Source organism: Nematolebias whitei, chromosome 11 (genome assembly GCF_014905685.2).
Source record: "Nematolebias whitei isolate Nwh7 chromosome 11, NemWhi1, whole genome shotgun sequence".
Lineage (NCBI taxonomy): Eukaryota > Metazoa > Chordata > Actinopteri > Cyprinodontiformes > Rivulidae > Nematolebias > Nematolebias whitei.
The window spans coordinates 20,574,183-20,586,185 of record NC_056508.1 but is presented as its reverse complement, the minus strand read 5'-3'; the positions used below and the strand labels follow the sequence as shown (position 1 = coordinate 20,586,185).

General features: G+C 40.4%; 1 protein-coding gene across 1 annotated transcript in view; it reads right to left on the bottom strand.

Moving 5' to 3' along the window:
* LOC119417519 (nuclear receptor coactivator 3) overlaps positions 1-4,417 on the bottom strand; it is a 39,353-nt gene extending 34,936 nt beyond the window's left edge. The window contains exon 1 of the mRNA XM_037684737.1: positions 4,362-4,417. The gene's annotated coding sequence lies outside the window, so the exon portion shown is untranslated. The remainder of the gene's footprint in view (positions 1-4,361) is intronic.
* Between the last annotated feature and the right edge of the window lie 7,586 nt (positions 4,418-12,003).

The following is a 12,003-nucleotide window of genomic DNA, read 5'->3' as shown; positions in this document are numbered from 1 at the left end:
GCACAGATAAAATAAAATAAACAGCTAAAGGCTAAAACTAGCATAAGGACAGAAAGGAGCAAGTATGCTGAAGCAGATTTCAGAGAACAATGTTTGAGAAGGACCTGAATGAAATGCATATTTTAAAAAAGTATAAAAGTTACAAATACTAAAAGTCAGAGTACAATACTACTAATTAAGCAGAACACTTTTGTATAGTGTATGAATGGTTAAAGGTATGTAGTAGTTTACCATAATTACAAAATATTGAATTGATAAAACTGTAAATAGGTAAACAGTAGTGTGAATGCTGGCTCAGTTATTTACGTGAGAGTTAAGTGTAACAGTCATCTCCGTGCAAACTTAATACAGTTGTCCCTCGTTTACTCTTGGCCACGCCCACTTCTCTGCTCTGCACTGAGAACAGCTGATCAGCTGCAGCAGGAAGTTTATGCTGCAGTATGGACTGCACAGGTTCAGCAGGTGCTAAATAATTTAAAATAATTTATTTTAAATAAAACATTCATGTTGAACGTGCGGCTCATCCATCAGTCAGCCAACTGTGTGTCATGTCCAATCTTATTTTGAAAAACCGCGATAGAGCTAGTCCTCGACAAACAAACTGCAAAGTAGTGAAAGACTACTGTAGTTCAAAGCTCTGGCAATGCACACTTCTTCAGGAAGTACTAGATTTATAGATGCCACTCAGATAAAGTTTGCTATTTATCTTCTGAACCCTAAATTCAAATTATTTTTTACTCATGACGTGACTCATTTTCAAAAGTTACTTCAAACCATTCTGGTTTAGCACCAGGTATTTTTGTTCAAGTTTAATTCTAAAAATGCATCTTTTTGCGTTTTGATAACCTGAACACGATGAATCGCACATCACCTGAGAGTTAAACCAACAAAATTCATTGCAAGCAGAATGAAAACGGATGCACAGCAGCTACAAAGCGAAAGCACAAATGTGGTTTGGTGAAGACAGCAAACAGCGGAGAGACAACAAAACTCCCACAGCCAAGTGAGTCACATGGGGGGGGATGCAACAAACAAGAACGTGTAACCGGGGGCAGACGATGAGCGAGCAGGAAAAAATGAGCAGCAAACACCTTGATTCTCAGTCTGAGGTGTGCTTCATCTTAAACAGAGGGAGGATGGTTCCTGTCCAAACAGTCATTAACATCTGGGGAATCCCCAGACTGAAGTCAGTAAAACGTTAAAGCTTCAGTCAGCGTTCAGCTGAGGGAGACGTCAGAACGTCTTCTAAAATTAGAAGGTGAAAAAAGTCTGACTGCAGCGTCTCTCACTGATCAAAGGTGCACGTGTGAACGTGTCTGAACAGCTCTTCTTCTGCAGGTGATGCAGCTGAAGGCAGGAGGGTCTGGGCAAGTTCATGGGGACAAAAGAAGGGAGGAAAGGTAAGAAACGAACAAATTAAAGCAACAAGCGTGCTCAGGATGAGTGGTGTCGCCTCTCTCAGCCTGCTGTAGTTTAAAGCTCTGCTGGCCCAACTGAGGCACACATCTCTGATCTGGTCGTGTCAACTCACACCATGATGCTCCTGCAGCTGCGTCAGACAAAACATGACAAATCACCATAATTAAATAAAAGAAAGTTCCTTTTTATTACTAAGGTCGTTTTCACACCTGATAGTCCGGTAGACTCGGGTCGATTGGGGACCAATATTCATAACATTTGTTTATATTTTCAGCTGGTGCGATTCGCATTCACACTGCATTGAGTCCATTGAGCCAACCTGTTCCCACCCTAATTCTGACTCTCATTCAATGTTATAGCATTAGTTCAAATCTTGTGAAGTAGGGCTCTGTGCAAATGTCATGAACAAAAACATCTCATTTGCTGCAAATAGGTCTTTGAACAAATTCAGTTTAGAGAAATGGTTTAATTGAGACTGGATTAACAAGCTAACGACTAGCCTGAGCGGAGCCAATATCCCAATAGTTTGCTGCCGCCATAAAACAACTCCAGTCTTAAAGGTTGTACATTATTACCACCGAGCCACAAGGATGTGTTGTAGCTTTGGTCCATTCAGAAATTGCACCAAGATGGCCAGAAGACATCCAAGTATCAGATCAAAGTGCTTGTGAACATGTCTAGAGTAAACATTTCCAGGAAGGAAGCCCAGACTTCTACCTCTCTGGTGTTTCCAGATGATTTATAATCCCTCCATCAGGTTCAGGACCTGCACCCAGCGTTTCTTCCCAATGGTGTGTGCATGGACTAGCAATTAACTCATCAAGCTGGTCAAGTTTAAAATATTTCTCTAAATCAATGCTGTCTGAAGAGACATCTACAACAGGTAAGATATCTATTGTTCATAACATATCACCAGAACCCAACTTCAAAAGATCTGATCGACTCCTTAAAGTAAGTTTAGCTGATTGTCCTTTCCCCAGTTATAAAGATCCACTGTAATTAGGCCTGTCGCGATAAACAATAAATCAGTTAATCGTATTATAAATGAAAACGATCAACCTCATTTTCATTTATCGGCTTTATTGTTTCTTCGTGTCTCTCTCTTTCTACTGAAGACACTGGATGAGAAAAGGCTCGACTCCGGTGCTCTTCACTGACCCCTCCCTTTCTCTTTCTGTTTTAACCATCTAAAATCATGTTTTTGTTTCGTTAAAAGCAGCTGAGAAGCTAAGCTACGAGCTAAGCTAACAGGCCGACCTCGGGAAAAAAACCTCCGTCTTGTCGAAGTTCCAAAATTCACCAATGAAACCCGTGCTTTTGTCTCAAAAGTTGTTTTTCTCTGCAAAAAGAAGCTGAGAACTTGTTTACTGATTTTCTATTAAAAGCTTTGTGTGAAAAATGCTATGCTAAAGAGCTCAAACCACACAGAGCGTCCGCCATTTTGAGAAACAAAAAAAAGGAAGAGAGACAGCCCATGTCACGTCAAGGGGCATCCCTCCCATTTTTTCTTAAAGAGACACGCTGCTCGCTCCCTCACTATCCATCCTTCATGTCAAACAGTCTTATACTGCCATCCTGTGGTCAAAAAAAGTACTACACACAAAAATTAACCAACATTTATTATTCAGTTTGACAATAATTACTAATTATTGTCAAATTTCAAAGAATATTGTCGTTTATCGCAATAATTTCTGAGACCGTTAATCGCCCAGCAAAATTTGTTATCGTGACAGACCTAACTGTAATGTTTTCTTTAAATGTTAATGACTCTCAATTTTTAGGAAAGTTCAAACAAAAACGTGTGAAAATGTTGGGAAAACGAGGTCTAACTGTTCAGTTTCATTCTGCAGGAAGTCTGGAGTGAATTTACTCCTTCGTTAAAAATGTCAGAAATGTTTCAGAGTTCAAAGGTCTTGTGTGAACATGGCTTTAGTCACGTCTTCAATCAACTCGTAGTTAAAGGTCTAGTGGGTGAGCAATTAACTATATTACCCAGAAGTCTTTGCTGCAGTGATTACGAAGTTAAAGCAAGTCAGAACTACTGTCAGTAAAGTTAGAATAATAAAGATCAGCTGCCCCCATAAAAGCAAATATGTGACGTTTCTACTAAACTTTATTTTAAAACAATTCTTATAAATTTTTTTTTTGGCATTTAGGATAAAAAGGACGAGTTTCATCCTGAATACATTTATGCTATTACATTAACTCACTGTGGAAGGACCTGGACTTTTCTCAACCTTTGTCAAACGTTTCTCCTGTTTTCAAGACCACCTTTCTCACTGCCACAAGCAGATGCCCTCCTCCCCCATCTCCCCCCCCCCACCCCGCTAACTGACTTTACTCCCCACACAATCACTCCTGCTGTCAGTGAAACGGCAGCATGTCTGCAGAGCCATTTGTGTGAGAAGACACAGAACTGAAAGAGAAAGTGCGGTTTGGTAAACCTGGGCACATTTATGTCTCAGTGTGTGTTGTTGTTGTTGTCACCTGCAGACATTGGGAGGGTGGGTGTGTTTGGGTGGATGGGGTGGGGGTAAGATTAATGCCTTTTTTCAGCTCCTGTGGCAGGTAGAGCACAAGGAATAATTTGACTTCCCCTCTTGTCTCTTCGCCGTCGTCCTGCTCCTCATTTTCTCAACTGTCTAAAAAACACAACTCTCTTTGTTTTCCCTCTCTCACCAACTTCTCCACTCTTTTTTTTTTTTTCTCCTAGCACAAACTATTTCACCTTCCACGAATCAAACCACACACAAATGCTAAAAAATAAATAAATAAATAAAACGACACCTCCATAAAACATTTGCCTCAGAAAAACACACAGCGCCGTTCAGCACTCAGGTCAGGAGGATGTTGCAAGACTGTGGCAACAACAAGAAACTGAGTCTGACAAACCCAAACCCAGCAGGCTGTTACCATGACAACCATACAGGATGTTAGCCCACCTTGTGACGGCGCCAAGATGACAGACGGTCAGATGCCCCCTCCTCTCCCGTCACTCACTAGGGGTGTGGTCCTATGTGGGCTGATCGATTGTCTGTGGATGAAAACAAACAGAAAAAACGTTCAGAAAAAGTTTTGATTGGGATCAAAGTAACAAATTAATGAACAGCCTGAAGACAGACGTGTGCAGAGGAAGCAGCACCAGCGGCAAAATGCGAAGTAGGAACTGTGAGCGAGGCTTTTGTCTTCATTATGTTGGCACGAGAGCACAGCACCAAGGCCTTATTTTCATTTGCATTGACGCTCAGTCCTCTAACACAACCAGACAAAACACACACGCTCACACACGTCACTTAAAAACGTGACGCTCAGACAGTTTTACAGGAAGCTGAACGTCTGAAGCCTGAAAGCGGTGCTAACGTGTGATCCTGAGTTCAGCTGGTGGCAGACTACAGCCGAAAGAGCTTCCACATCCTCTCCAGATGTAAACAAGCCGATTTAAAACTTCAATACTTTATTGGCAAACATTTCCCCGTGCTCGATGACCTCGATGCAGGAGAACAAAAACAAACCATTTAGGCTAAATCATGGCACTAATCCCAATAACACAAAACAGGCTAATTTGTGTCCATTTAGATCCAGATCAGAAACTCTGTGTGTGTGTGTGTGTGTGTGTGTGTGTGCGTGTGTGTGTGTGTGTGTGTGTGTGTGTGTGTGTGTGTGTGTGTGTGTTGGCCAGGCTGAGTTGTAGTAGCTCAAGTGTTTTATCCAAACTATCAGAAGGGAGTAACCTGCCACAGCTAAGGGTCCCTCTCAAACACCAAAATATCCATCCATCCATCCATCCATCCATCCATCCATCCATCCATCCATCTTTACCAGTATCTTCCTTGCTTAGTGTATTTTTAGTTAATGTTTTTCTTAGTTCATATCTTATTACTGTTTTTCTTTTACATTTTATATTTTTGTTGGATGTAACTGGGACCCTTTGACTTTATGGGTCGCAGGGATCACTGGTGCCCATGTCCAGCCATCGCTGTGCAAGAGGAGGGGGACACCCTGGACAGGTCTCCAGTCCATCACAGAGACACATAGAGACAAACAAGACAAACAACCATTCACACTCTCACTCATACCAAGGGACAATCAAGAGTTACCAGTCAGCCTAAATGACTAAATTAATTTTACAGATTTAGAACAAAAGTTTGGTGTGGTAGCAGCTGACAGTCATTGCCATCACATACTTTAAGCAGTAAGTGGCATATAATGTGTTTTAAATACTTTGCCATTAACTACTGGAGCGGACTGTGTCTGTTAGCAAAATATCTCATGAACCACTGGATACATTTTACTAAAATTCTCAAAAAGTAAACGACGTGCGTACATATACATCTGATTATTTTCTGGAGTCAACCCAAATCAAAATGGCTGCTACAACTAACTGACCTTAGGAAACACAAATATGGCTTTAACTTAGTCTGTTTATAGATGTGCTAATTTTTAGCTTTTTAATGGCTGAACATCTTTGCCAACACATACTTTTTAAACTTTGATACTAACATCAAAGTTCATGCTCAATAATCCAGGTAATAAATCCAACAAAGTTCAGTCAGGTCCTCTGGACGGTTTCTTTGTGTTGAAACGTTTCATCCCTCATCCAAGAGTCTTCTTCAGTCCGAGGAGCCACAACAAACTCAGTCTTTTAAGCAGCACACTCACATAGTGGGCCAACCACTATGTGAGTGGTTTTTATATTAACAGTCAGTGTCAACTGTGTAAGGCAAAATATCTCACGAAACACTGGACAGAATTCAGTGAAAATCTAAAAATAATCCCTGAATGAACATCTACAATGCATTAACATTTACGATCATCCCAGTTGAAAATGGCTGAAAGCTATTCAACCTTTGCCAACACAAAAGTAGCTATAACTCATTGTACGGATATTGAGCAAAACTTTGGTGTGAAATTAGCTGAGTCATCCTCAAAACACACTCAGTGCTAAAACATCTCATGAGGCCACACATTAGAGGTTCAGAGAGATTTATTTGTCATTCGCATCTCATGTGGTACATGTGGTGGAACGAGATTATGTACACGTCATTTACAAGGTTTTACGAAATAGCTATACAGTAGTCCCTCGCTTCGCAGTTCGACTTTCGTGGACACTCTCTTTTGCAGTTTTTCAATGATTGTCAACTTTAATATTACTCAAGTGATTGGGATGGTATGAGATAAAAAGTTAATGAAAGAAAAAATACTTCGGACAGGCACCACCATTTTGTAGTTTTCTTTCAATAAGTCTATACTGTAAGGCAAGTAAAAAAACTACACTACCCAGTAGCCAACAGTACACTACCCAGAAGCTAACAGTACTTTCAGCTGCTGCTGCTTTCTTGTAGTTTTCTTTCAATAAGCCTACACTCTATCGCCAGTCAAAAGAACTACATTACCCAGAAGCCAAAAGTGCTCCCAACCGCTGCTTTCTGCCAAAATGGAGGGAAAGTTTTTTGCAAATCTACGCCATCCATTAAGCTCACAGAACTGTCAGGAAAGTCACAAATAATCCTGAAGCTGAACTCATCCTTCAAGTTATATCTTCACTGGTGAGTACCTGGGCTGCAGTTGATCCGGACTCAGTGTGAGACCCGGATCCTGGGGGCTGCAGGGAACAGACCGCGGCGAGGTTCGGCCTGGTTCTGGTTATGTGGTGCTAGTCCGGAGTGGCCCGGTGGACTAATCCTAGGCAGCCTTGCACACAGAGTGTCCTTCCTGGAGCAGCAGCACATGCTAGGGCTTTAACAGACTACTCGAGTAATCTACACATCGATTCCTAGGACACCTATCGAGGTTTTTAATTTCACGTCGAGTATTCGTGGTAACGTCATTACGTCACCGTTATGTCATTGCGTCACGTGTCACGTGATCTGCACCGGGCGCAAGTTACAAAATGGATTCCTCCAAGCAGACGGATGGAGCAGAGCAGGCCCAGTCTTGGCAAACAGGTAGAAATGCATCAATAGTCTGGAAATATTTCACTAAAGATTAATCTTCTGGTTCAACTACTGTAAGGAAACAGAAAATGAATCAACTTCCTGACTGTTTGGAGCGCGTTGCGAACCGGTGTTACACCATATTTTGTGACCACCGTATATTGTGACCATAGGGGGCAGTGTTGCATGCACTGTTGCAGGTCACAGAATATGGTGTAACACCGGGTCCAATTGACAGAACCAGAACCAGCTTCCTCTGACCTTGTTTCACAAACTAAAAGCAAAAAATATTAAACTCTAAACCTATAAAAACCCTATAAACATATTAATCTCTAAAACTAAACTTAATGCACACCACAGCTGGCGGTGGTGTGGGGTGGTCGACCCCCCCACTCATTTTAAGTTTCGTTTTTGATGTGCCACGTTTCTTCACTTTTGCAGCTTAATAATAAAAACTAATAGTTTAGTTTTTCCTGTGACTTATTTGCTGTATGATAAATGGTAGGAGCATAATATACGCTCCCAATGTTTTGTTGGTCTTTTTTTGTAAACCATGACCTTTTTTGCGGTTTTATTTATTTTTGTATCTTTAGATCCTATGATGTCATCAATTACTCAAATTCTACTCAAGCTTTATTATGTTAATGTCGAGTTTAAAAATTATGTAGTTGTTCAACCCCTAATATCAACCTGGATAGGGTGGTGAGCTTCATCATGCTGCAGGGTAGTTGAACGGAACCGAGCTGCTGGTCTGCAGAGCTGGTGATGAGTACTCTTATAAAATGTTGCTGTAGCTACTGTACAGTGCATATACATATGTTGTTAAAATTATGTAGGTTTAAGAGTTTATATATATATATATATATATATATATATATATATATATATATATATATATATACATACTAAAATAAACATTACTACTTTACGGTTTTTCACTTATTGCAGGGGTCTCTGTAACGTAACCCCCACTTTAAACGAGTGACTACTGCAATTCTATTCCTTCTCAACATAAATGATTTTAGTTTAAAACTCTGGCATGAAAAGGAGCGAGGGATGCACAATCCTCCAAGAAATACTAGGCTTTTATTTAGGTTCAGACTTTAAACTTGTGATATTTAAGATGACGACCGTGGGTAAAGAAGGCACCGTATCCATCGGGTGCAGACACTTAAGAGACAAATGTGTGTGCAAGCAGGAACGCTTTTGTTTTTACTGATCAAATTTTGAGAGCCTTGTGTCAGAGGAGCACGTTCATAACTAAACGTTTGAGTTCAGTTTCAGTGTGTGTTTGCATGGGGCTTGCGTGGCCGCTTCGTGTGTGTTTATGTGTACAAGTATGTTAGCACGTGCCTGACCGCTGGCTGCACCCATGATTGGGAGCAGATGGGGACTGTCGGGAGCGTGCACAAGCAGGAGGGAGGAAAAAGGAGGGGTGGGTGCTCTAGTTTAGGTGATGTATGGACTCTCCAACACCAACAAAGGCCCTCCTTCAACTTATGAGTCTCCCATTAATTGAGAGGGTAGAAAAATGGAGGCAGAGAATGCTTGTTTAAGTGGGGAGAATTTATAGCTCATTTGTGACCAACTGACTGATTCATCTGCGTGAAAGTTGAGTGGGGGCTGTGGAAGTTGTAGTGTGGGGCACGCAGGAGCAGAGACAACAGAGCCTTCAGTGTGATTATTAGTCCTTTGTGCTCACTTTGACACAGCCGTGAAAGCCAGAGTGAATAAAATGGTAGTTAACGACATGTGGCGCTGCTCATACCGGTGTAGAGCCTTGAATATAAAAGCGCCGTGAATGAGCTTAAGATTGAGAGTCAATGGAGAAATGTTAGGCTTGCAGTCACCAAGGCCTTCTTTTAGTCTGCGTCTCTTCATCTCCTTTCACTCCTGCGTTACTCATCACCAGCGTGTTGAATAAACCCTCTGAACGGCACTGTATGAATGTTTGCATGCTTGTCTTTTGCCTGCGCACTCGACAGACCTAATAAACATCTTCCACTTGTAAAAGCAACCTAAGGATGCAATAAAAATGCATCCAGATTGCAGGTTTTATTGCAGGTGCTTACACATACGCTGTTTACTTCATCTATTTGAGCTCATTAGCAAGAGATAGGAGTTGATATTTACTGCAGAGAGCTTATCTCAGTGACATTTCTGCAGTTCTGCAACAGTCGGAGAGACTGGTTGAACTTAGTGGTCAGTTTGATGTGAGACTTGAGATTTCTTCCTTTGTTTGCATGAAACTGCATAACTCTCAACTCATGAATTGTTTTTCAGCATCCTTAAATGTCATCTCATTCTGCCTTGAAGCTTAAGAAATTGTCAGATCTCTGTAGAAGCTGTTGATAGAAATGTGTCAAAAAATGCACGTCTAGCTTAAACAAAGCTGAATGTACAATACTGAAAGAGAAAATCTGCTGCAGAAAGCTTAAAATTAAAAAAGGGTCAAATCAACACATGTTCTAATTTTGCTAATATATTCAGTTAAGCACAAAACAGACTGGTTTAGTCAAAGAAATTAAAAGAGCAATTGAAATTAATTACAAAAATCGATAAATACAAAATAATTAAATCTAAGAACAAGATGAAAATAAAAAGATTTGGAAAGGGATCTGCACTAAAATTAAACTTTTTGGCAATGAAAAGTAACGCTTAACCAGTGGTGGGCACAGATCCGCTAATCCTCTAGTGGAGGAAATAACTCTCCGTTTAGCGGATTAGCATTTTTGCTAACTTTGAAATCTATAGAGGAAATAACTTCCGGTAAATTTAAATCCAGTAGATTCAAGTCTGCAATTATTTTAAAAAACAGTTCTCCACACTAAAAGTGTACAGAAGAATGATGATTTACACAGACATGAGCTATGTGGACCTAAGCGAATAAGCACCACCAGATGATGTCACCACCTTTACCAGCAGTGTTGCCAGGTGAGAAATGCAGGATTATCGTACTAGACATAAAATTATCGTATTTTGAAGGAAATTATCTTACACCCGTCATAACCAAAATAACAAATCTATTGATGCACTATAGTAGTGATGGGTCCGCTTCCAGACCGGCTCTGCTTCTTCTTTTCTTTTCCTCACTCATGGGGCAGGCGCAGTGGACTATTCAGCCAATCATGGCCGCAAACGCAAACATGTCACTCGCAGGTAACATTTAGAAAAGCACCGATTACAACCACACATTCACAGAATGGTCAAATTATCGTATGTACAAATATGATAATTATCGTACACCTGGCAGCGCTGTTTACAAGCTTTGTCTCCAGCGACTACCCCTCTCATATTTGCTGCAAACAGTCTCTGACTTGTGGTATCAGGTTACAGCCAAAAACAGAGATTTTAACATAAATGCCAAACCAGAACATGAAAACAACATGAAAAAAAAAAAACACTTTCATACTCAGAAACATTGTGAACAGTCAGAAACATTGCACACATAATATCTACCCAGCATGCTTTGCAACGCTCACATTGTCTCTGGGACATGACTCTCTCACATTTCACACATCTTTACTTTAATGCAAACAGATTGATTACTGAGGCATTGTTGATGACACACAGCAACTTTGTAGTTAGTTTATATAAGTAGTTAACCACAAAGACGATCACCAAAGTGAGTCATTGTACATTCTACTTTTTTTTGTTGTTGTTTTGCTTCGTTTTGTTTTTTTTGAATATCCAGAGGACCAGATTTAACTTTTTTGATTTTTCTACCTGGATTATTGAGCATGCATCAGGATATTAATTCATTGTAGTAAATGACACGAGGGAGACGTCCGACACACATTGAATGCATCGCTTTGCGTCAGCACAGCAGAGTTCTGTTCTGATGGACGGGGTTAATTTCTGAAAGCTCACCTCTGAACAGGAAATAGATGCTTTACTTGTGATTTATGAACCGTTTTGAGTTGTGTTCACTTACAGCGTTGTCCCATTACAGGCAGTCTTACAGTGTCAGCGACAGCAGTGTATGATATAAGTTAATACTTTAGCATTAGCTTCCGCAATTTTTTAAATTTTTTAACCGTTTAGCAGTTTACGTTAACGAAACTAATTATTTTAGTTAGTGACTTAGCTGTTAGCGGAGCAAACTTTTTTGATTAGATGTGCCCACCACTGCCATTATCTAACTTTAATCCAAAAATAAAAAAACGAAATTCTCCTCGTGTGGTAACTTTATGACAACAGTTGAGTTACATGCAGGGGTCTGACTGTCCTGATCAAATTAAAATGAGACAACCACACACATGCCTCCATCCATCACCTACAGCTGAACCAGGAAGACAACTGGGAGACCTGATGCTTTCTGAGAAACGTTATCTCACAAAGTTGATTCTAGTCCTTATTTGTATGAGACTAACACTTGTGTGTTAACTCTTCTTTAAGAACAACACAAACCCAAAAAGATTTAATAAAATGTTTTAATTTATGAAAGGAGTCATTTACTTGACTAGACTACGATAAGGTTTTAAAAGCACACCACCAAAAATGGTGGGTGAATATGTAATCGACATGATCTGTCATGACCAATCAGTCCAGTAGGCTCATCAGCAACTGACCAATCGGTGATGGAGCTTTGTCCTGAAGTGAAACGCTCCTTACTTGCAGGAGATGCACCCCCTTTTCCTACAACAACGTT